Source organism: Doryrhamphus excisus, chromosome 14, assembly GCF_030265055.1.
Source record: "Doryrhamphus excisus isolate RoL2022-K1 chromosome 14, RoL_Dexc_1.0, whole genome shotgun sequence".
NCBI lineage: Eukaryota > Metazoa > Chordata > Actinopteri > Syngnathiformes > Syngnathidae > Doryrhamphus > Doryrhamphus excisus.
Genome location: NC_080479.1, coordinates 12027359 through 12048570, shown reverse-complemented (window position 1 = coordinate 12048570; position 21212 = coordinate 12027359). Strand labels below are relative to the sequence as shown.

At 38.6% G+C, this 21212-nt stretch overlaps 1 protein-coding gene across 19 annotated transcripts in view; it reads left to right on the top strand.

Moving 5' to 3' along the window:
* The window catches only part of adgrb2 (adhesion G protein-coupled receptor B2), a 362204-nt gene that overhangs the window by 127781 nt on the left and 213211 nt on the right, over window positions 1–21212 (top strand). For 17 of the 19 annotated variants that reach the window (XM_058047721.1, XM_058047722.1, XM_058047718.1 and 14 more), the window contains 2 exons: window positions 1383–1510; window positions 16639–16735. The gene's annotated coding sequence lies outside the window, so the exon portion shown is untranslated. Of the gene's footprint in view, window positions 1–1382; window positions 1511–8211; window positions 8233–16638; window positions 16736–21212 lie in introns of those variants that run through there. The other 2 variants (XM_058047716.1, XM_058047717.1) reach the window with 2 other exon arrangements.

Here is a 21212-nt window from a genome sequence, read left to right as displayed (position 1 = left end):
AAAAAACCTCAGTTGATCTGTGTATTTTGGATGATTGAATGCTATCCTCGAGGTACAAAATAAACTTTGTTCCATGGTACCCAAAGCAGTTGACAGGGATTATTCTTGTTTTTAGATGGGAATCCACAAACCATTGAACTAAACATTGAAGCATTAGCAATTCCAGAAGCTGTTTACATGAAAGACTACATTGACGCGCTTTCAGCTCATGCATCTTGCAGCATAAATTCCAAGATTATGCTGACAAGTGTTTGGCAATGATAGACAAGCCTGTGTCAGTGATATTAATGAGTGCATTCAAAGATGGATTTAAATTGCCAGTACAAGCAGACAGAGACGCTTGTCAACGTTGTACACAAGCCCAATCCGAGACAGAGCTTCGACTATTCTGACCCAGAAACAACAATTTGGTGGTGGAGGCATTTGTGCTAATGCTGTCAGGCGGTGTGGGCTGCTGTAATGTCATTTAATTAATCTCAGCAAATCAAATTGATGGTAATATTTGCCGCGTATAAATTGGATTTGAGGCCTCCGACTGTGAGACAATATCCAGTTTATGTTTGTATGGTATATTACATAAACATACATATTTAGAGAGTATAACATAAGAGTATTACATAAAACTAATTCATTTACAAATATAACACTATGAACAAGTTACAGTTTTGACATTTGGAAATTAACTGTGTGTGCATGTGTTTGTACACGCATGCATGCGTGAAAATTTCCCCACAATGCATAACCTCCTGCATGTTACACTCCTCCACGCTCTCCCACTTTCTCCTTCCTGTCATGTGTGATTTTTGACGTCCACATGATCTCTGCAAGCTCTTATCAAATGCACTTCTTCATCGATTGGCCGTTTTTATGGCTTAAAATGTATAAATTAAAATTTATTAATTAATTAAATTTATTTAGCTAATATTTTGAATTCCAATTTTATATCCCTGCCGTGTGAGAAAATTTGTTGCACACTTTTCCAGTGGAATGAGACAATATTTGGGGGACAGATGTATTTGGAAAATGTTGTAAATGGTCTGCCTACTGACTGAGAATCTACATTTTTAGGATGATGTGCTGCAATGTATGCTGGTAATATGCAGACATACGGGCAAACCACACAACACTACTACTACCACAATACTCACAAAAATGCAGCAATACCATTGGATCGATGGCATTCCCTCTTATTAGCTGCGTAATTAAGCCTCTGACTGGTGACATTTCTAATCAATACAATTATTGGGTGAAAAGGACCTCTTACCTCAAAGAAAGAACCAAAATCAATAATGGCAAGTTGGGCCCTCATCAGTGAGTGCAGGCACTGTGTGTACTGGTGGGTGTACATGTTAGGTAATTTAGCTTTTACATTTTTTTTCCAGGTGGACATGCTAAGAGGAGGGCATGGATGACAAGATTGGGGATAATTGCGATGATGGGTTTCAACAACGATGTTAACCAAAGCGAGAGCAGGGATCCCCAGCTTGGATGTGTCTAAGAGGCTTAGCAGGTAATGCAGCATTAGCCTTTCACTCACACACACATGAAAACGCACACACACATACGTACATATTGGACTATCATTATGCATTTTCCTCATTAGAACATATGAAAGGCGTTTAAAAACTCATGGGGAAATTCCATCAGTGATCTGTCAGGGTGAACCATTTACTAATGTACACATTCATGACTAAAGTGTATTTACTGTGGTGGAGGCAGGGCTACTCATTAAGAGAGAGATGCAGGATGACATAAAACAAAAGATCAATACAATTATTCCCAACTAGAAGCCAACTCATTCCACTAAAAAGAGTCCTTACGGACATTCACATATATGCTCAAGCTTAATTGCTGTTTAACTAATGTTAAATTAAGAAGAAACTCCTGTCTGCTTTATCTAAAGCCACCATTTCATGCAATTTGACTTCAGGGTAGCCTAGTGTGAACCGTTTGCATGTTTCTCGTAATTGTCATCGCTCAAACAAAACCAAGAAGCGAGGAAAACTTGCTTGCATGGCATTAAAACCTCAGAAATAAATCATTTGGCAAATAGCTTTTTGCATTTATTTCTAATTCAAACAAGTGAGCTTTCTCAGCCTGAAAATGAAACAGGAGCAAAAAGTATTTGTCTCCAGCAGTCCGAAACTCCACATTGGTGTCACACTAATCATTTTGCGATCCAGGCTGTAATTACAAAGCTTTTAGGTTGATCGTTTAATCTAGGATGTAATAAGAAAAGTCCACTACAAATATTATTTCACTGGGAAATTAGTAGATAGACGTCTGGCTTTGGAACAATGAAGGAGCCTTTTGAGATGTGATTTCCTTTGCATGTGTTTTGGTTTGGCTGGTAGATGTCTTGGGAACTAACAATATTTATGTCTTGAGAAGTCAATCATGATGAAAAGGCCAAGTTAGAGTCAGGCTCTGTGAGAATGAGCTCACCCATTATCACGTCCAAACAGTGGTAATAAACAATAAATACATTTAGACATACTGTATGAGGTGCCACATAGTGTATCGTTATGTTTGCTGCCTGATTCTTCCCCCGTCGGTTAAAATGTAAGTAACCTTGGCATTACTTCATGGACGTATGCTTTTTCTGTAGATTTAACACAGGTTTTTTTTTAATTGTGTTTTTTAACTATCTGATTGATCGTGACCTATATTAAAATACATGTGTAAAGATCCTTCTGTTTAGCTTTTCTTCCTGGTTGTCTTCCTCCGAAGAAGACTCTAATAAAAGTAGAGTATACTGTATAGCAGCTGCCACACCCCTCGGGAAAGTGAAAGTTAAGCTTGTGTGAATGACATTTCATCTATTGTGTGTCTCCCAGTATTTGTCCAACGGTCATATGTAAGTGTTGTGCAACTGTGATTGTGCTATGTGGGTGTTTATGTTGAGTTTTTAGTCCAGGTGGGTTGAAACTTTTTCCACTGAGGGCCAACATGCTGAAAAATGAAAGGAGGCAAGGCCACTTTGATATTTTGTCATTTATTTATATATTTTATTAAAAATCAGCATATCAGCTGTGTGCTATAAGTGGGGAATAGTATGAACTTGAGTTATACTCTTAGAATGTGCCACTGGCCAATAAAAAACTGCCATGGATCGCAAATGGCCCTCGGGCCGCACTTTGGACTATATTCGACTGAAAATAAAAGTGTAATAATATCTACCAAAGGGATTAAAACATCACCTGACCATTGTAGTGTAAGTATGTGTCTAGTCCTCACCCTTTATTCCATTTTGTCTGCCACTATAATATGTCACTTTTAATCAATTCAGCCAAAGTTTGACCTTCTCAGACTGTTTCTAATTATATATAAAGGCCAGGATGTAGTTCATACCCATATAGTCAGACACATGATCATCTACAAGAGATATAATAAGTGCTCAACAGGTAGACGTTGAATCATACATAATGGTGTACAACAGAGCCCCATATGCTGTGACACAGCAGCGTTCTCCTAATGACGACAAAGGCTGTGTTCTTAGTTAATTACATCCAGGAACAGGTCTGGGCAAGACATGATATAAACTTTTAGGACTTCCTGATGGCAGTAAAATTAGATCACATGATTTTCCACCTGGTTATTAGGAAGTGTCTGATGTCCTGAACGTTGGAGCGTCAGTTTACCCAGACCATCGTCAGTGTGTTCTTTCCCGGTCACACGTTTTGAACAATTAGTCAGTCTGTGGGGCTGCCCACGATGCATGAGGGAGCCTTTGTGAAAATGACTAAATTAGGGAAAGCAAACAGAAAATGACTTGTGGGACTCGAGATAATCTGTTCCAGGAGGCTGCTCAATCTTCTTGTTCAAATCTCAAATGAATTTTCTCAATAAGAAATCACGGAAATATAATTACTATATATTGGAATTCAGTGGGTTGGACTTTCTTTGTTGTGCAACTTTTAAATGCTTTGCAGCACAATAGAATTGCATTGTATTATATTGTTGGTATATTGGATTGGATTGGATTGAGCCCAGGAATTGTTTAATGAATGGACTATTCCAAGTGGTTTGATCACCAAAAAAATGGATCTGCAGTACTACAGATGACAGTGGTGACTTAGTCCCTTAGTTTCTCTTATTTTCCGGAAGATTCCACTTATTTTCTCAAGGAAATGCTTACACATATGTGTTTTTTTGTATCGTGTTATGACTTTGGTTTACATCACTCCTATCCTGTCTCAATTCCTTTTCTGTTGTTCTCTTATGACAAATTGTAATCCTCTCTGCTTTCATTGTTTGGCACAGCAAATGCAAGTGTGAGCATGAAGCTTTGATGGCCTGGCTGTGATGCGTAGTGTTCGGTTACACGGACTAATCTTCCACAAGCACATGAACATTCTTTTCCAATTCTGAGGAAGCATTTTCTATTTCAAGCTCAAGTTCTCATCATCACTGTCTCTTTGTTGGTAATGAGGTGTGGGACTAACCCTTCACATTTTGGGCCGCATCCAGATAAAGTTAGTTGCACCACAGTGCAGAAATAGCGTTGAATTAATATACAGTGGTACCTCGGTTAGCATCTGCAACGATAATTGTATGTGAAATCTGCACATTTGCCTTATTTCAAGTCCATTTTGGTTTGAGTTGGACCTTCTGTATGGATTAATGATGTTAACCAAGGCACCACTATGCTGATGAACCACATCTGCATCTCTAAGAGCTAAGAATACAACAATTGAGTTGAATTCATAGGCATTTCATATACCATATACATAAATCATATATTAATTGTCAATTCACGAGTTAATTGTTGCAGCTCTACCTGCGTCACTTGAAGTGTTCCAAATGAGAATCAAATGACACCAGAGTAGATTGTAAATATGTAGAGTGTGACCTGTATCCTCTAAAGGTCTATCATAGCGCTTCATATGTGACAGATGTTCCAAGCGTTACATAATAATTCTCTTGTCAAAAGATTTTGCAAACAAATCTATCAAAGTCATGACTGATTCGGTTTGTCATCCCTGCTTGGCAGACGTTACACAAGGAGCTCTGGGCTTGCTATTCTCCGCTGCTATTTATTATTTATCACCACTGTTCAAGCTGCATGGTCCAAAAAAAAAGTCATCCAAACAGTGTAAACGTGTCATTTTAAAAATGACACTTTAAGAGTAATGTTGTTGTGATTATTTTATAAATTGTTTGGAAAGGGGTGAGACGCATACACATTCTAAGTCTCCATGTCCAAGATTCAAGATTTATGTAATCACATTCCAAGTAGTTGCCAAATAATAATTGATACTGGAGTGACTAAGAGTATTTCTTCCGGTAAATACACACACACACAGACACACTGGTAAATGTTATGGAAAAAAAAAAACATGGAAATGTCAGTGTAATTAATTCAGCTTAAAGAAATGCTCCAAAAACACAATGCCTATCTTTAATCATTCAGGGCAGACAGCGATGACTCATACCATGTTATTATTGCAGGCAGGAAAACGCGTGTCCCGTGTCCTTTCGAGAGAATTATTGCATAACCAACTATGTTAAGTCGCATGTAAGACTTTGATAATTATACATTGAGATAAGTAAGAGAGGACAAGTCATTCTTCAACATGCTTTCATGCCATCGTAATGCTAACAGCACGATCAAGTAATATGACAATGTGGCACAGGGAGTTTCCCCTCAGGGAATATAAATAGTCGGGGCCTCCACACCATACCTCAAAAAATATAGGAATTAAAAATACCTTCATTTTGCCATTGACACATCCAAAATCAGCAAGTTTGAAAATGTGTCTTTCTTTGTATTTTAAAATTTTCTGCTCCTCCTAAGACTGACCCACTCCACACTTCCGGTACAGTGTCTCTCAGTAAATGTGTATTTCCGTTTAATTGGATAGTGTGGTTCAAATCCCATGTCTAAAAGGATATTGAATAGTGCTTTTTTTTTGCAATTGGGGCTTGTGAAGACACACACGTCTGTATGTTTGCAAATAAAGTGTGTGTGTGAAATTCCACACCATTGCAAACTACATCCACTAGAATGAGGACAACATTATAGCACTCTGATCCCACAATCCATTCCCGAAAAAAGCAATACTTAACACTTTAATATTGCTGTTTAATTTCACACATGCACTTATGACAAAGATGTGTAATATCAAGTGTAATTATATCCCAGTCTTCACACAAACAAGTCCTTTGTGTGTGTCACCAAACCAAATCTGAATATTTAATTGCTTTGTCAGACCCGGTATTTGGATAGGACATAAAAGGTTGTTGTGAAAGTGGATTTGCTGTTTACACTTGATGTAGATGTGTTTGTGTCCACTCACTGTGATTAGTGGAAGCAGTTAAGGCCAAACCGCAAATGTCATGAAGTCAGGCCAATCGTTTTTAGCCTTTCGTCCTGAAGGAAACAGCATTCTGCATACCCTGAAATGATATCTTATGAAAATGGTGGGAAAATCTGAAAACACCGGCCTGTTGTTGCCGTGACATGACTCATATCACCAGTCAGTTTTTACAATCTTGCTCCTATATCAGCAAAATTGCTAACATTTTCATTCGAGGTGTTAAATCCAATCAACACACATCTATAGAGTATAGTTATTTTCAGTGAAGGGCCGTTGTGCTTTTCATGCGTTCGCCCTGAGCAACCTAATGGCCTTGCCAGTGGATATAAACGTCCCCGGCTGACCCTACAGTTCTGCCCAACTCAGGAATAGAACATGAGCGACTGTGGAAAAGATGGATAAAATATGACCGGTGATACAAAGTCATAATAAAATAAAAGGCAAAATAGATGAGAATGGAGTGAGGAGGCAAATGATAAAGAAGAACAGAGTCAGAGTGGTCCAATGCATCATCGGCTTTAATATTGTGAAGCTATCCACATGTATCGAGGCATGGGCTCTGATCAGGATCAGGATCATCTCCCCGGATGTAGAAGCTTCTTCATCTCCCCTCATCCTCCCCCTCCATCCCATGCTCTTTCATGCATGTTGAATGTGAATTGTCTCCACACCAAAATGCATGGAAGCTCATTTTTCAAAGCCGCTGTTCCTTTTATTGCAAAGTTTCAAGGGAATCCTCTTCTCATGCTTACATGACACCCTTAATCCAATTTGAAAGTACATATCTACGCTCTTTTGCATCTCCTTTTAATAGTTGTGCTGCTGTGCATGATGGTGTGTGTGCGGGAGCGTGTAGACAGTGCAGCATTTTTATGTGCAGATTTATGTGGGCGTGTGTCATGTCTCTGCAATGATGACTTTTAGCTGCCGGGTCTCTGGGGACTTTTGCTACCCTATGTGCTCTCTGCTCGCTAAGCATGGTTACCTCCACACTCAAAGTGGTTTTGTGCACTAATTTGTAGCAAAAAGACGCAGCAAAGGTCTGCAGCGGTTATCAAAAGTTTTCCCTTGTGTATCGTGGCTAACTGGATCCGGACTTCACCCTGATAAGTGAAGTAGTGTTCCTTCTTAATAAATGAAAAATCTTTGTAGTTAGGACATAGAAAACCTTTTTACATCAGTCTAAATAAGTTTTTCAACATGATTAGATCTTTCTAGTCATAAGAATGGAGAACTGGAGGTAGCATAGATGAGGATGCTGAGGTTCTAATTGGGAGTGACCAGGATGGATACGATCAGGAACAAGTACATCAGAGGATTACATTACATGTTAGAGGCCTTGGAGATAAAGTCAGAGAGGCCAGACTGAGATGGTTGGGACATGTCCAGAGGAGAGAGAGTGAATATATTGACAGAAAGATGCTGCGTTTAGAGCTGCCAGGTTGGAGGCGTAGAGGAATACCAAAGAGGAGGTTTATGGATGTAGTGAAGGAGAATATGAGGGTGGTCGGTGTGAGAGAGACAGACGTAGAAGACAGGGTTGGATGGAGGAGATTGATTTGCAGAAAGAAGAGCTCTCGACACATGAACTAACACCCCTATAGTCACCTTAACACTTGTATTACCAAGAGATAGGCACCGACCGACTTTCATCGGTCCTCCCAAGCACTGATTCATGCTAAATCAAAATGTACCGTGTTGTACTTGTGACACGAGAATCCATATTTTTTGTCTCTGTTCATGAAAAAGAGGGGTCATCAATGTAGTCATTTTTTTGTTGGAAACTGATTTGCAGCTGACCGCAAATCAAAAGGAATTTTTTTGTCATGAGAACTCAATTAAGAATATCTTTACTTTCGATTACAGGACCGACAGCCTTGAATCAACAAGACTTTTGAATCACTTCGAGCAGGTCAGAATGCGCTCCATGTTCCAACAGTTTCCTGTTTGCTCTCAAGGCTCCTTAAGCCTTTCAATAGAATCCCTATTGGCAAATAAAAGCCACCATAAAGTGTAACTTTTGATTCGACTTGATCATTTGTCTGTGTCGAGCCGAGTTTTACATCCATCAGACCGCTTAAATTGGCTACATGCTTTAATCATTCCAAGTCACACACAAGACATCTTAAAAGTGTCTAAAAGAAGAAATAAAAAACACCGTCTCATTTTACAGGGCTTTGTCCTTGGAGGGACTAAAAAGAAGATTCAGCTTGTGAATGTTACACCCTGTTTAAATTGATTTTTGTATGGGTTAAAGGTTTCACCAAAGCTTCTAATCCTCAGAGGAGATGATAAATCTAATCAGTATGTTTTTTTCCAGCGTAGGATTAGCTGCTGCAAGCCTCTCAGTCTCCATCTCATGTACACCACTACCTATCATACCTATCATGTACCACAATGAGCATCTTTTTTGGGGCATCTCTTCTCAAAAATATTAACACCTATTTTTTAAAAAAATATTAATGGTTTCTTGCTTTTATGTCTGCATGGTGTGGATTTTCTCTTTGTCAACAAACAAACCCTGTCATTGTGCTGTTTCACTCCAAACACATATTTCCTCTTTTCAGACGGTGGATGAACTGTCCATTATCCAAATCAGAATGTGTGTTCCATCCATTACACCGGCTAACTTGATGTGCACTCTTATTTCTCCCAATAGGTAGTGACGCTAAGGTGTAATTTATCTCTAACAAGCAGGAAACAAACTCTTTATGGAGCAATAACATCACCAAACTCCAATTTGGACTTGGAAATGTTGTAAGTGTCCTTGTGTGCAGTGAAGTCATTATACGTAATCAGACACTTCACATCAATAGAGGGAATATGCCATTGATCCATGATTCAGGTTTGATTGAGTGTAATTCAAACAGGATTGCCAACATCATATATCTCTATAATAAAACCTGATGCAAAAAAATCCTGAACAGTACCCGTGCAATAAAACTGTCATTTGATAAACATGTACACAGCTGTATATATAATGTACTATAATGTACTTTAATCAATATTATAACTGTATTCATGTAAAAATTACTGTTACTTTTCCAACTATTTCAACTTCCCGTATTTATGATTTACTTCCCATAATATTTTAACTTCATTCTCACAACATACAGTTATGAGAATAACATTTTCGGCAACACAATTTTTGGTTATTTGTAGTTTTGTTTGTTTCTCATAATATTAAAAATTAAGAAATAGTAATAGTTGAAATATTAATAATATTTCAACTTTACGCTACTTAAAATATTACATTGCTCTTTTCCCCATAATATTATTCCGTTATTTTTAAATTACTGCCAATTTGTCTATTTTTTATGTTTATTTTCTTGTGAAATGATATTTTTAGAATGTGCTGCAACAACCAAACGAAAATTGAAAACTTGCAGGTATTGCATGGTCATCTGTCGCCACCAAATCATTCATTATAACGGTGCACTTGCGCCAATAGAAGACACATGGTTGATAGGATGGCTGAGCTGCAAACTTTCCAGTTTGCATTCATTTCCATTTGTTTAATCAAATATAATGTGAATTAATTCAGCTCTTGTTTCTTATTGCAAATGCGCTTAATGCAATTAATGAATGCTCATTTCAGTGAGACATAAATGTGAAATTAAAAATGCATCAATAATTGATTTGTAGCCCCTCAATCGCAATCGTAATCGAACATTTGTTAAAACAGCTAAAGATGACATTGCACCGTCGCCACAAAAGCAACAGATCAATTCCATATAATTATATCTCATCAGAAAAAAAGTCCATCACCATACACTTTAGCTTGTGATGCAGTTATAGTAATAGTGTAGGAAGCACTTTGGAGTCTCAGGGTAGGAAAAAAAAAAACTGTAGTTTCCTCCGAGGCTTTCTCATCCAAAATATTATCTCGGAATATGTTATTTTTTCTTCTGGTGTGCTATCTAAGGGTTTAATTAGTGTCGGAAATGTTCAGGTCTCGCAATGTGCATCCGCTACTGTGTGACTGCAGCCAAGACTGCCTGAAATAAGCACAGCGATGTTTGCTTTACTGTTGTTACGAAAATTCCTATGAGACCTCAGCCTCTGCAGCTTCCACGGTTCTGGGATGAGTTTCAAGCAGAAGTCTTTTCGTTCATTTGCTTCTCTCTTGAAACAAAAGACAGGATAATGTCACAAAGAAAAAAAAGCACCTTTTAAAGGTCTGGTGTTTTATCGCACAAAGACATCGCCTGTCATCAGAACACGTCAGGGTGAATGCAAAATAAACCAAGAAGCGCTGGTGAGCAAGGGGTCGATCACACAAAATGGAGTGAACCTAAGCTCCCTCTCTTCTCATAGCATCCACAACTTCCAATTAAATTGTTTTGAAGTTCTGGGATTTCTTTTTGTGTGCTCTTTGTTTCCTTTTTGAAAAATCTGAATCCTCAACACAGAATGTGGTATCATTAGTCGCTCGTCTGGCACAGTCTCTCCCCATTCACTTTGTGTCTCTGCCTTTTAAACTGTCTTGCTTTCAACCCAGATCAGAGAGACAAAGTCATATATTTCAACCTTTTCTTAAAAAGAAGAAAAAACAAAACAAGTACAATGACTGTTTAAACTGTTTTATGTCAGCTACTCCCGCCCTCATTTTTAACCCTGGTTTGGTTTCGATTTATTCTTTCTCTCAGTACACTTCACCACCTGTTCTTTCATGTACACCTTCTGTAAGGTCCTGCTCTAAAAAGAACAAAAGCCATTATCTTTTGTACATATCCGCCACCAGATCAGGAGTCTCAAGGTCAGTTTACCTGGGTGCCGCTGGAGGTCCAGTCTGGGAATCTCGGCAATGATGCTGGCTCCCAGCATGCTTTGCGGTACTTGTTTGATAAAATGTTGCTGGAGTTACGTGTTGAGAGTTAATATAGTTATTGAATAATATTCCCTGAGTATAACTGCCCTGTATTAGTTGCCTGTTACATGTTGAGCTGTTGTTTTGATTGTAGTAAGAGTCCTGTCTAGTGATCCCTCTCCATTAGTATAAGCATCCCTTTTGGCATCCCTTATGCTTGTTAGAATATGACAATTTTGATGTTATCTACGTTACAGTTGGGGTTTTTTTCATTTCTACTCTTTTTTTCCGACTATTTAAATTTCTCCTTGCAACATTATGAGTTTATTGCATAATATTTCAACTTTATATACATTAAAACCTTCTTGGCAAACCATTTTTCCCGAAAAATTACAACTTCCATAACATTAAAACAAAATAACAATTTTCTTATATATTTTAACATGATGCTACTAAAATTACATTATTTTTGCTCATGTTACGTTCTTCTCATAAAATCATTATTTTAATTGTTTTAGTTGTTTTGTTAAATTATATTTTGAGATTGTGCTGCAAGCCAATAAAAAAAATAAACAAACAAAAAATATGGCCCCGGAGCCACACTGCGGACACTCCTGCCTTATAACTTTAACAATTGGAAATGTTAAAATGTTTCAAATATTTGTGCGTACAGTTAGTAAAATACTAAAAAACATGAACTTTTATATCATCCATTCTACTGTAAGTAGAATTGATTTATTGTAGATCAGACATGCCCGTGTTGCGACATGTTAAAGTGAATGAAAGCTTCACATCTTTTCTTGGAAAACACCTCCAGTCTGTGGTACATCCTCATGTATATTTCATCCTCAATGGGATGGAGCTGTGTATTATTGATGGCCGACTGCTCAGCTGTCTGTCTGCTGCTCTCGTCGCCCTTTTGAGGAGTTTAACTTACAGAGAATGAATCATAACTGAATCATATATGGGGAGATTGCTGCGATGCAACCAGGCTGCCGTGCCAACTTGCAGACTCACCAAACAACACTGGCATTGATTTATAAATACTGAATTGCAAAGTTGTGTTCCGTTAGAATTGCCCCAGCCTTTCAAATACAATAAAGTTTTGTATCCAATATCTGGTGGTGAATGACGTTAATTGTGCAATAAAAACCGAATAAATAAATATCTACCCCTCATATTGTTTTATATCTTCTAATTATTGTATTGAAATATGGAAAAGCCCTTTGGTCAAACCATTGCTTTGCATATTAAATGACTGACCTCCCTACATAATATATGATACAATCAGTGGATGGAGACTAAAAGCTATGTATATATATATATATATATATATATATATATATATATAGATCTGCACATTTAGCTAATGTTTCCTTGTTAAAGACATTGACAAGATTTTACAAATGTTTTTTTGGGGGGGGGGCATCTATAACTGCCCTGACCCAGGAAGAGGAAGTGGGGGAATCAAATTAAGGTGACACACCTGAGGCCTCCCAGAAAGTCACATGGTGGAGTAAAATCTTACCTAAATGTTGGATATGGACGCTAACTCCTGGTTGAATCACCTCTGGAGCAAGTTTGTGGCTAAGTGGATGCACTTTGTTTGGGCAGAAGGCAAGTTTTATTCCAATTTGGTGGCCATTTTGGCTCCAATGCTTTTCACCTGTCCTCTTACAATCACAGCTATAAACATGCACGGTAGTAAACAACATCCCCAAGCATTGATTCTACATCAACAGCAGGATTGTAACTTTATGCTGGATGGAATCACTTATGGAAATAGTTTGCATTGTTGATGACTTGTTGATATGACAAAATCCGTATTTTGGCGATGAAAAAATCTGACAGTGTGGACATCATATACACAATAAGACGTGACACAAGTGATGGGAGAAGCCGGACTGTACATAGCTTTCTGAAAATGCGTGCCTCAGAATATTTTATCTCTACAGCCCTGTGGTTGACTCTTTTGTGTGTATTAAATGGTCACAACTACAAAATACTGGCTTTGGCAAGTGTCTCCGTTTAAATTTGGCTGTACAACTGTGATTGTAAAGTAATGAGTAGTCAGGCCCGGCGCCAAAATGGCTTTTCTTGTGCAGTTTAAGAGCAAACATCAGTTGAAGATGCAGTTGATTGTCGCCCACAGACATCCTGCCTTCCAACCTTCCTCACAAGTATGTATTCATGCGTTCAATCAGAATATTTTTAGAGATGTTCTGTCAAAACTGTGCCGAGGCTGTGATGCTGGGGTACTGATCCGCTTGAACAAAAGTCTGCCCTGTTTGTTTATTTAGCTCGGAGCTTTTGTTGTCAAATCCGACTTGGGGGTGGTAATGTTGCATGGAATTGGTCCTATATAGACCTTCTTTTGCAGCGCTCTGCACATACAGTACACTGCACACGGGGGAGTTTGACATGGCTTGCACATTTTAAAACGACTCATTCTTTGATGAGATGTCAGAGAATTATTCTATGTATAAAAAGTAAATCGCTCTAAGCTGAAAACATTTAATTTTAAAACATTCCGCTTGTGTTTTAAAGTTGATGCATGCATTTTGTATTTCTTTAATCTCTCTGTACACATGCAGCTCTTGATCCTGATGTATCCCACCATGCATACAAGGCAGTCGATGTCAATGTCTTCTCTATATAATGGAGCCACTACTTCATGAAGGAGGATGTGCTATTTCAGGATTGAATATTAGTATGGTTTCTTTTCAAAATTCATATACGCCTACGTATCTACATGCTGGTGTTTACGATACATGTTATGGGAGACTTTGCTCCAGAGGCCCCCTTTTTAAAACTGGCTTCAAAGCAGAACAATCCCCATGTATTATACATGTTTATGTACACAGGCTCCTATTGGACTATCGTGGCTTTGCTATACTTCAGTACGAACGGAAGCAGGGCACACGGCACTGAAATGCAATTTATTTCAGTGTGACTCAATGTGCGTTGGGGGGGCTTTCATAAGCAAAGGTTTACCCAGTAGATCACACGCCTCCAAAAAGGCTGGAAAATGCCGAAATCATTCTCTTTCCTACAGTTAAGTATAGCAGTGGTAGCATCAGGGTTTAGGGCTGCATGAGTCCTGCTGGCACAGAGGAGCTCCGGTTCATTGAAGTGAAACATGAATTCCAAACAACTTTTGCGGCTTCACTTATGGTCTTTCAAATTATATTGTATTAATAAAAAAAACATTGCTGTTTTATTGCCTATTATTAATACATAAATATGCATAATAAAAAAAACTACAAATATCAGGCATTCAGAAGATATAATGTACTCACACATTCAAAGTATCTAACGGAGCGTCATCTTGATCGTCAAAGTTGCAGTATTTTCACAGGTTAGTGCTTTTGTGTGTGTGTGTGTGTGTGTGTGTGTGTGTGTGTGTGTGTGTATAGCAATGCTTTGTTTAATTGACATTGATGCCAAACCCGACCATTAAGTGTAATTGGATTCATTGTCTAAATGAAATATACTCGTAGCTGGAGCAAAGAAAACCTGTTAACCCATAATTTAATATTACTGACACCATGTGGCCAGTGTAGAATATGACATTAAATCCACAGTATATGACAATACGTCTTCTGAATGCCTCATGTTTGTGTCTTTGTTCATGTAGCTATTTTTATATGCTTGAAAATGCTTAATTTAGGCCAATAACATGTACATTTTTTTTTGTAAATACTCATACAGTACTTCTGTCTAATTCTGCCATATTAGGCCTATATGAGTCTATGTACTGTATATGCACATACAAATATTCACATTTAACAAAATGTTACACAATTTTGCCCAACATTTCTTTGCCTAAAGTAAAAAATTTAAGCATAACAATGGGTACCAATGGGAACCAACATACACAAGGCATTCGGAAGTGCATCTGATGGCAAAATGCATATCATTTTGAATGTCTGCTGCCAAAAGATAAATAATACACACATTCACTTTCCATATTATAATATGGGTAAATACTTTAAAGCTCCTGGATTATATTGTGAGTCCAGCAGAAAGATATTGTATAGGCTCTCATGATTACTCAAAGCACAGTGTGGTACTTGGTGTGTGTGTGTGCAAACCCTGCAGGCAGTGATGCATGTACAGTATTTAGAGGGAGGAGGGGGGGCATGCATTGATAATGTATTACTTCCAGGAGTCATGTTCAGCCCAAAAGAAAGACACACTTTACATGAATCTGGAGATTAAAACAATGAAATGGCAGTTTGAATACATCAATGCGCCGTGGAACGGCATAATAAGCTTTCCTTGACTGCAAATATCGTCCTTGTTCAGGTTGCATGCCATGCCATGACATGCAATGGTTGAATTTAATCTTTTGCATCATGCTTCGCTTTGGAGCGACTACTAGAGACCGGTGTCAAACAAAACCAGGACACTTCAGTAGGGACACCTGACCAAAACAATATGACATCTAATATTGAGTATTTTGCACCCGCGTGGATTCGTCAGCACACACACCGGTGGTTGCCAAGGCAACAGTGCCTCCTCCTCTCCTGTTATATTTGAGGACTTCAAGCGACTGCTGTCTTCCCTCACCTTCCCTCTCCGCCACTTGTGACACAAATTCAGCCTTCCATCCTCTTGTCTCCTGGGGCAAACGAAACCTTAAATGGAGCTTTAATGAAATCTCAGGGATTGTCCTGTGGCTTGTTCAGGCTGGCTCCCCTTACCCCGGGTGGTACCCCTGTTTCAGCTACGACAGTTACTAATTGAAAGGCCTCAGGACAAGCAAGGGGATAGGGCAGAGGAGATGAGCAAGAAAACACAAAAGGGAAAGAGGTACATGTTTTAAAGGTCACATGTGAGACAATTCGACCCTTCTTGGCCAAGTTGTCTTCATACAGAGCCTATTTTTGATTCAGATTGTTAAAGTGAACATTTAATTACCCTATGAAATTATGGAAGCTTGGTTAATTGGAATGTTCTGGAGCACATCTATGCAAATACATGCTGTGTGTTATTAGCTGTAGTGTGTGTACTCACATCCTCATGAATAGATCAACAGGCTACGGGCCAAGTACACAACCAACACAGAAGCGTACTGCTGCAATATCTGTTGATCATAACACAGAATTAAAGAGAAACGTTAATGAACAGAGAAACAAAGTTGATCTTTTTTTAAATTAAAACTCTTTGAAATGCCTCAAAAGGATTACTATTAATGAACTGCTGTGTTTCAAATTGTGCCAAAGCCAACAATGCTCTAAATGCAAATAGACTGCACTACCACATAGCATAAATCATTCATTCATTTACCTTTCTAATTCTTGTTGTGGTTTTTAAATCTAGCCCAAAGTGCATCAAGCAATACGTTATCTTCGCAAGGCAAGCCATATTATTGTCTTGTTGATGTCTAATGGTCATTACTATGATCTGTTTGCAAACAGCAGTAGAGTATATTTGATAGCGATGGTCCAAAAAGTCGGCTCTTTGAAGTGAACAAGCCACCTTTTGTTTCCCTTGTTTTAATAGATAAAGCTGTACGTGATTGGTCAGTGTGTGGTGCAGTGTGCGTCGACACCAAGCCGATGGGAGAGGGAGGAGTTACATGCAAAAGGAAGCTGGGAAGGTAAGGAAAATATGTTAACTTGGATATTTTTTGTTTGTTTTGGATTTTTAAAATTTATATTTGGCTGTGCAATGTTTTGTCATTCTGTTTCACGGCAAATAGCTGGACATTTACATATTTTATTATTATATTACGTTTTGAGTATTGCTCATATTTTGGCTAGCTAACAATAAAGTTAAAATCAAGCACATAGTGTATGAAGATGTTTTCTAGTACATGATGCAGCGTATAGCTTAAACACAGTTAAATACTGACAAACTTAGTGTGACCCTTGACACCTCACACACACACACACACACACACACACGAGAGAACTAGAGTGATGACCAAGGCAGGAGATATCAGAGTTAAAGCAGAGTTGAGCCGACATGCCATGGCTGAGATTGAGGTTCTCTCATTCCATGTGGAAGTGGTCAACTTTTGCCTTCTTTGTCCTTCCACTCTGTTTGAATGGGGAAGACTTGCTCTCCATTGAGTAAGTTTACAATAAGTCAATTGGAGAGGCTAAATAGTTAGCTCGCTAGGTTGCTGTCCAAGCGGTGGCTGTTATTTCTTTTCAGTGATCCCATAGCCTGCATAGGATTGCAGTGTGAAAGTGACTACTGGGGAGTTATTTCATGTCTAGATAGATTAAAAATTGACAATTTTATCACTTACCAGTACCATCATCGGGAACCTTTATCTGTATTATTGACGTTTTGACATTGATTTGCTTATCAGCAGTGATGACACAGTGGCCAGTTGTGGAAGTCTTGTTCATGGTTGAGAATAGGTGCCCAAATGTATTGTCCGCTTCTGCAAAATGGTAAAAAGCATACTAGCCATTTTGCAGTGTGCATCATCTACATATATCCTCATTAATGCAGCCCACATGTAAACGTTAGATGGAAAAAATCCATCGGATTTTAAGCCGATCCTGTTCTCTCGATGATGGTTGACAACATATGATGGGCTAACCTTGGTACTCATCAAAGCACAGCATCTGTTCACGCCCACACTTTTATTAATGTGTTTTCCCTCACCGTCCCGTCGGTGCCGGCTTTAATTAGCGCAGCCATGAGAAGGAGATTAGTTACCTGCCAACCTCTGCAAACATTAATATCACATAGAGCTTTGGTATTTTATCCCCTAACCAAGCACTTGACTTAATACATGTCTTCAGAGTGTTATTGTGTTTGCACAGATTGAATGTAGTATTACTACTGCAGAGTTATTAGTACTGTGTGTGAGATTTCTGGCAACGCCATGAGGTGCAACTCGCCTTGGCAGCAACCAGTGGACGGTTGGAGACAAGCGCGACATTCTGCACTGAAAGCTAATCACAGGTTTATTTTTTGGCAAGGTGATTTACATCTGATTGTTGCCGTGATGGATGCAAGTTCTGATGATAAATCAAAAGTTTCACCTGTTTTGTTTTGGCTTTTTTTTCAAGACTTGGTAGGCATGTCTGTGAGACACACCATCTGCTTATAATCATGTGAATACCGTTGTTGCACAGTTGATGTTTGTCAGAATACTATACACACCTTAACACACACACACACACACACACACACACACATGCAGTGTGGCTATGATTCACCGTCAACATGAATGTCACTATGTGTCTGTGGTTTTTTTTTTCCGAAATCTATTGTTTTGCACAATGTTTTGTTTGATGGAGTAGGTGTCACACAGTGTAATTAAAACAGCACATGAAAACATTGCACATTCTTGTCAATACACACAACGAGGACTGTCATATAATGTATATAACTATAAAAAAAGGTTAGTTTGGTCGCTTCATCAAGTTTGTCATCCATTTTGACACAACTCAAATATGACCCCCCCCCCGCACGACAGCTTAGCTCACATAAATAGTTGGTTAATATTCTGCATTATACATTAGTAGTATCTTGTTTGTTTTAGCTACCTATTGCGTTGCTGTTTGTAGTTGTTTTGCCCCACGATTCGTAGCTCATATACTATAGTATGGCTCACTCAGGTACACTGCATGCTAATATCATCTAGTGGCTCAAATGTGACATGACACAATGATCTTTGAATTATATTATTATTGAATATCGGTCGATAATTAATAGCACATTTATCGAGCAGCAAAATTTGTTATCGTGACAGGCCTACATACAACATACAGATTACACAATGTGTTTGATATCACGCTCCTTGTCAAAGCTGAGTCATAGTGTTATGAGTGAGATCAGTTTTGGGTGAAGATTTCATTAAGATAAATCTTCAGTAGTCAGATGTATCAGAGTGATAGAAAGTTCCTCCTGGCAATGAAATTCAAATGAAAACAAGTATTACATATGTCCACTTTATTGGTCCTATTGAACATATGTGAATGAATTTTGTATGTATATTTACCTCATTTTTAAATTTTATTATGGGTAATAGAAGTGTAAAGGTAACTATAGGGATGCTATTTCACATCTCTAATGTTAATTTTCCAAATATCCTAGAACATTTGGTGAACTGTAAGACACTTTTTACTTGGGTGAATGCAAAGGGAGTGAGGGACGCCCTGGGAGCCATATTTAGGGAAATATCAATGGCCCTTCGGGACCGATTGTGCCCGTGTTCGGGGATCAAGGGCAGCTGTGCTTCACACCATGAGTATTGAAGCTGAACTAATGTAAATGTAATGGCCCTCCATCAAGCAGCTCGCCAGAATGAGTTGACTTCTCTCACTAACACATGATCAAACCTACTCACATGATTTCATCTTTGAAATTCACCGCAATTAGGTAAAACTATTTATGTGTGACTTTTTCAGCCTTTGGTATTGTGGTCCGTGTGCTGATATTGTCAACACTACACGGAATGAGATTTCTACTGCTCACAATTGTGTGACAAATGGAAGTGATAGTTAGCTGTGAGCCCATCCGTGGTGTGCCGAGTTTGAAGGACCATTGGGACAGTAGACCACTCCTGGGAATGAGGCACATATGAGCCATGGAAAATAACCTTGCTCTTTGGTCTCATGTTCAATTGACAGTTTGTTCAAAGTGATAGATCAAAGTTCAAATCTGGAGCTTGGCAACTGAGTTCTACGATGTATACAACCTGTGGATATGAAAAACCTTTTCCGACCCAATATTCCCAGATTTAAATGAATTGGACGATATGCAAGGTTGCAATATTAGTATCATACCAGAAGTGAAAAAAATGTATGAAGACACCCCTATGTTTGTGGATACAGTATGATGCAAATGCTATACGGTGCCATTATATTGTGTTGCACATATTTGGTTGCTAATATTTTTCTTTAACTTCTCTTCATATAAAAAACCACTAAACTATCTTGGATACTGTCTTGTGCAAATTGTGGCAAAGTGAGCCACCCCCAGAGACTATAACACAACATAACTTTGTAAAAAAAAGGTTCTGGAGTATATTTTATGGTGTATTGTGGGAGCTACAAAAATCTGTTTATTTAGCTAGTTTAGCAGATTGGCAGGTTTGCAAAATATGTTTTTTTTTTTTGTATTTTTAAGTTTCTGTGCCTTCTATGGGTGCCTCAGACTTAGAAAAACGCTCTACCAATCTCCAGTATGCAGTCATTTCATTCATGGCAGGCAGTCGCAGACCTTTATGTGTGGACTCATGTGACACATTAAAACAGATCCAGGGTACTTAGTGTAGCTCTGGGGGGGGTGGTCGGTTAATATTTGCCCTATGGACAATTAAATTCTAAACGTACCCACACTGTAAGAAATTAACAAGGACATCCATAACAGGTCTATCACATCGACTGTACGTCCTGCCAATGTAATGAATGGTGAGGCCATTTGAGCACATACTTTCTGTCATGCACAACCACAGACAGCATGATTCAGTTTACCAATAGTGGTACCTAAATTTAGGATTGTGATTTCATATGAAGAATTAGAAAGGTAGGCACTGATCCCACGACCTTGATCTCAATTGCAACATCGTTGGAAGCATCTGTCCATCAGCAATGAGATCACATCATTGGGTCGTAAATGACGTGACGTGACACAATTTGCCAGCACCGAGCAAAGAAAACATTCATGAGGTGTACCACACATATTTGCCAGTGAATGTCATATAAAAGTAAAGATTTGCAGTTTTTATACAGTGCACTCAATCTCTGCGCGAGACTATATGCAACAGCTGCGTTAGGTGATGCAACGGCACTCAAGGCTGTCAAGTCTGTGAACTCATGACTCAAGCTTTGAAAGACTGAAAATCTTACCCTTTAATGGGGACTCAACCCACCACTGTAAAAATCTCATAGATAAATTGATAAACCCGCTAACACCAAATAAGACGAGGAATTTATTACCTGTCCAGCTAATTAAATGGCTTAAGATGTATAGCAGCGGGGGGGGGATGGGAGGATGAATGAGGAAAAACACAAGTGAAACTGATTGCTGCATCTGATGAATGCATCCCTTGCTTCCTCCCTTCATCACAAACACCCACAATTTACTCTCAGACTTGGTTTACGTGC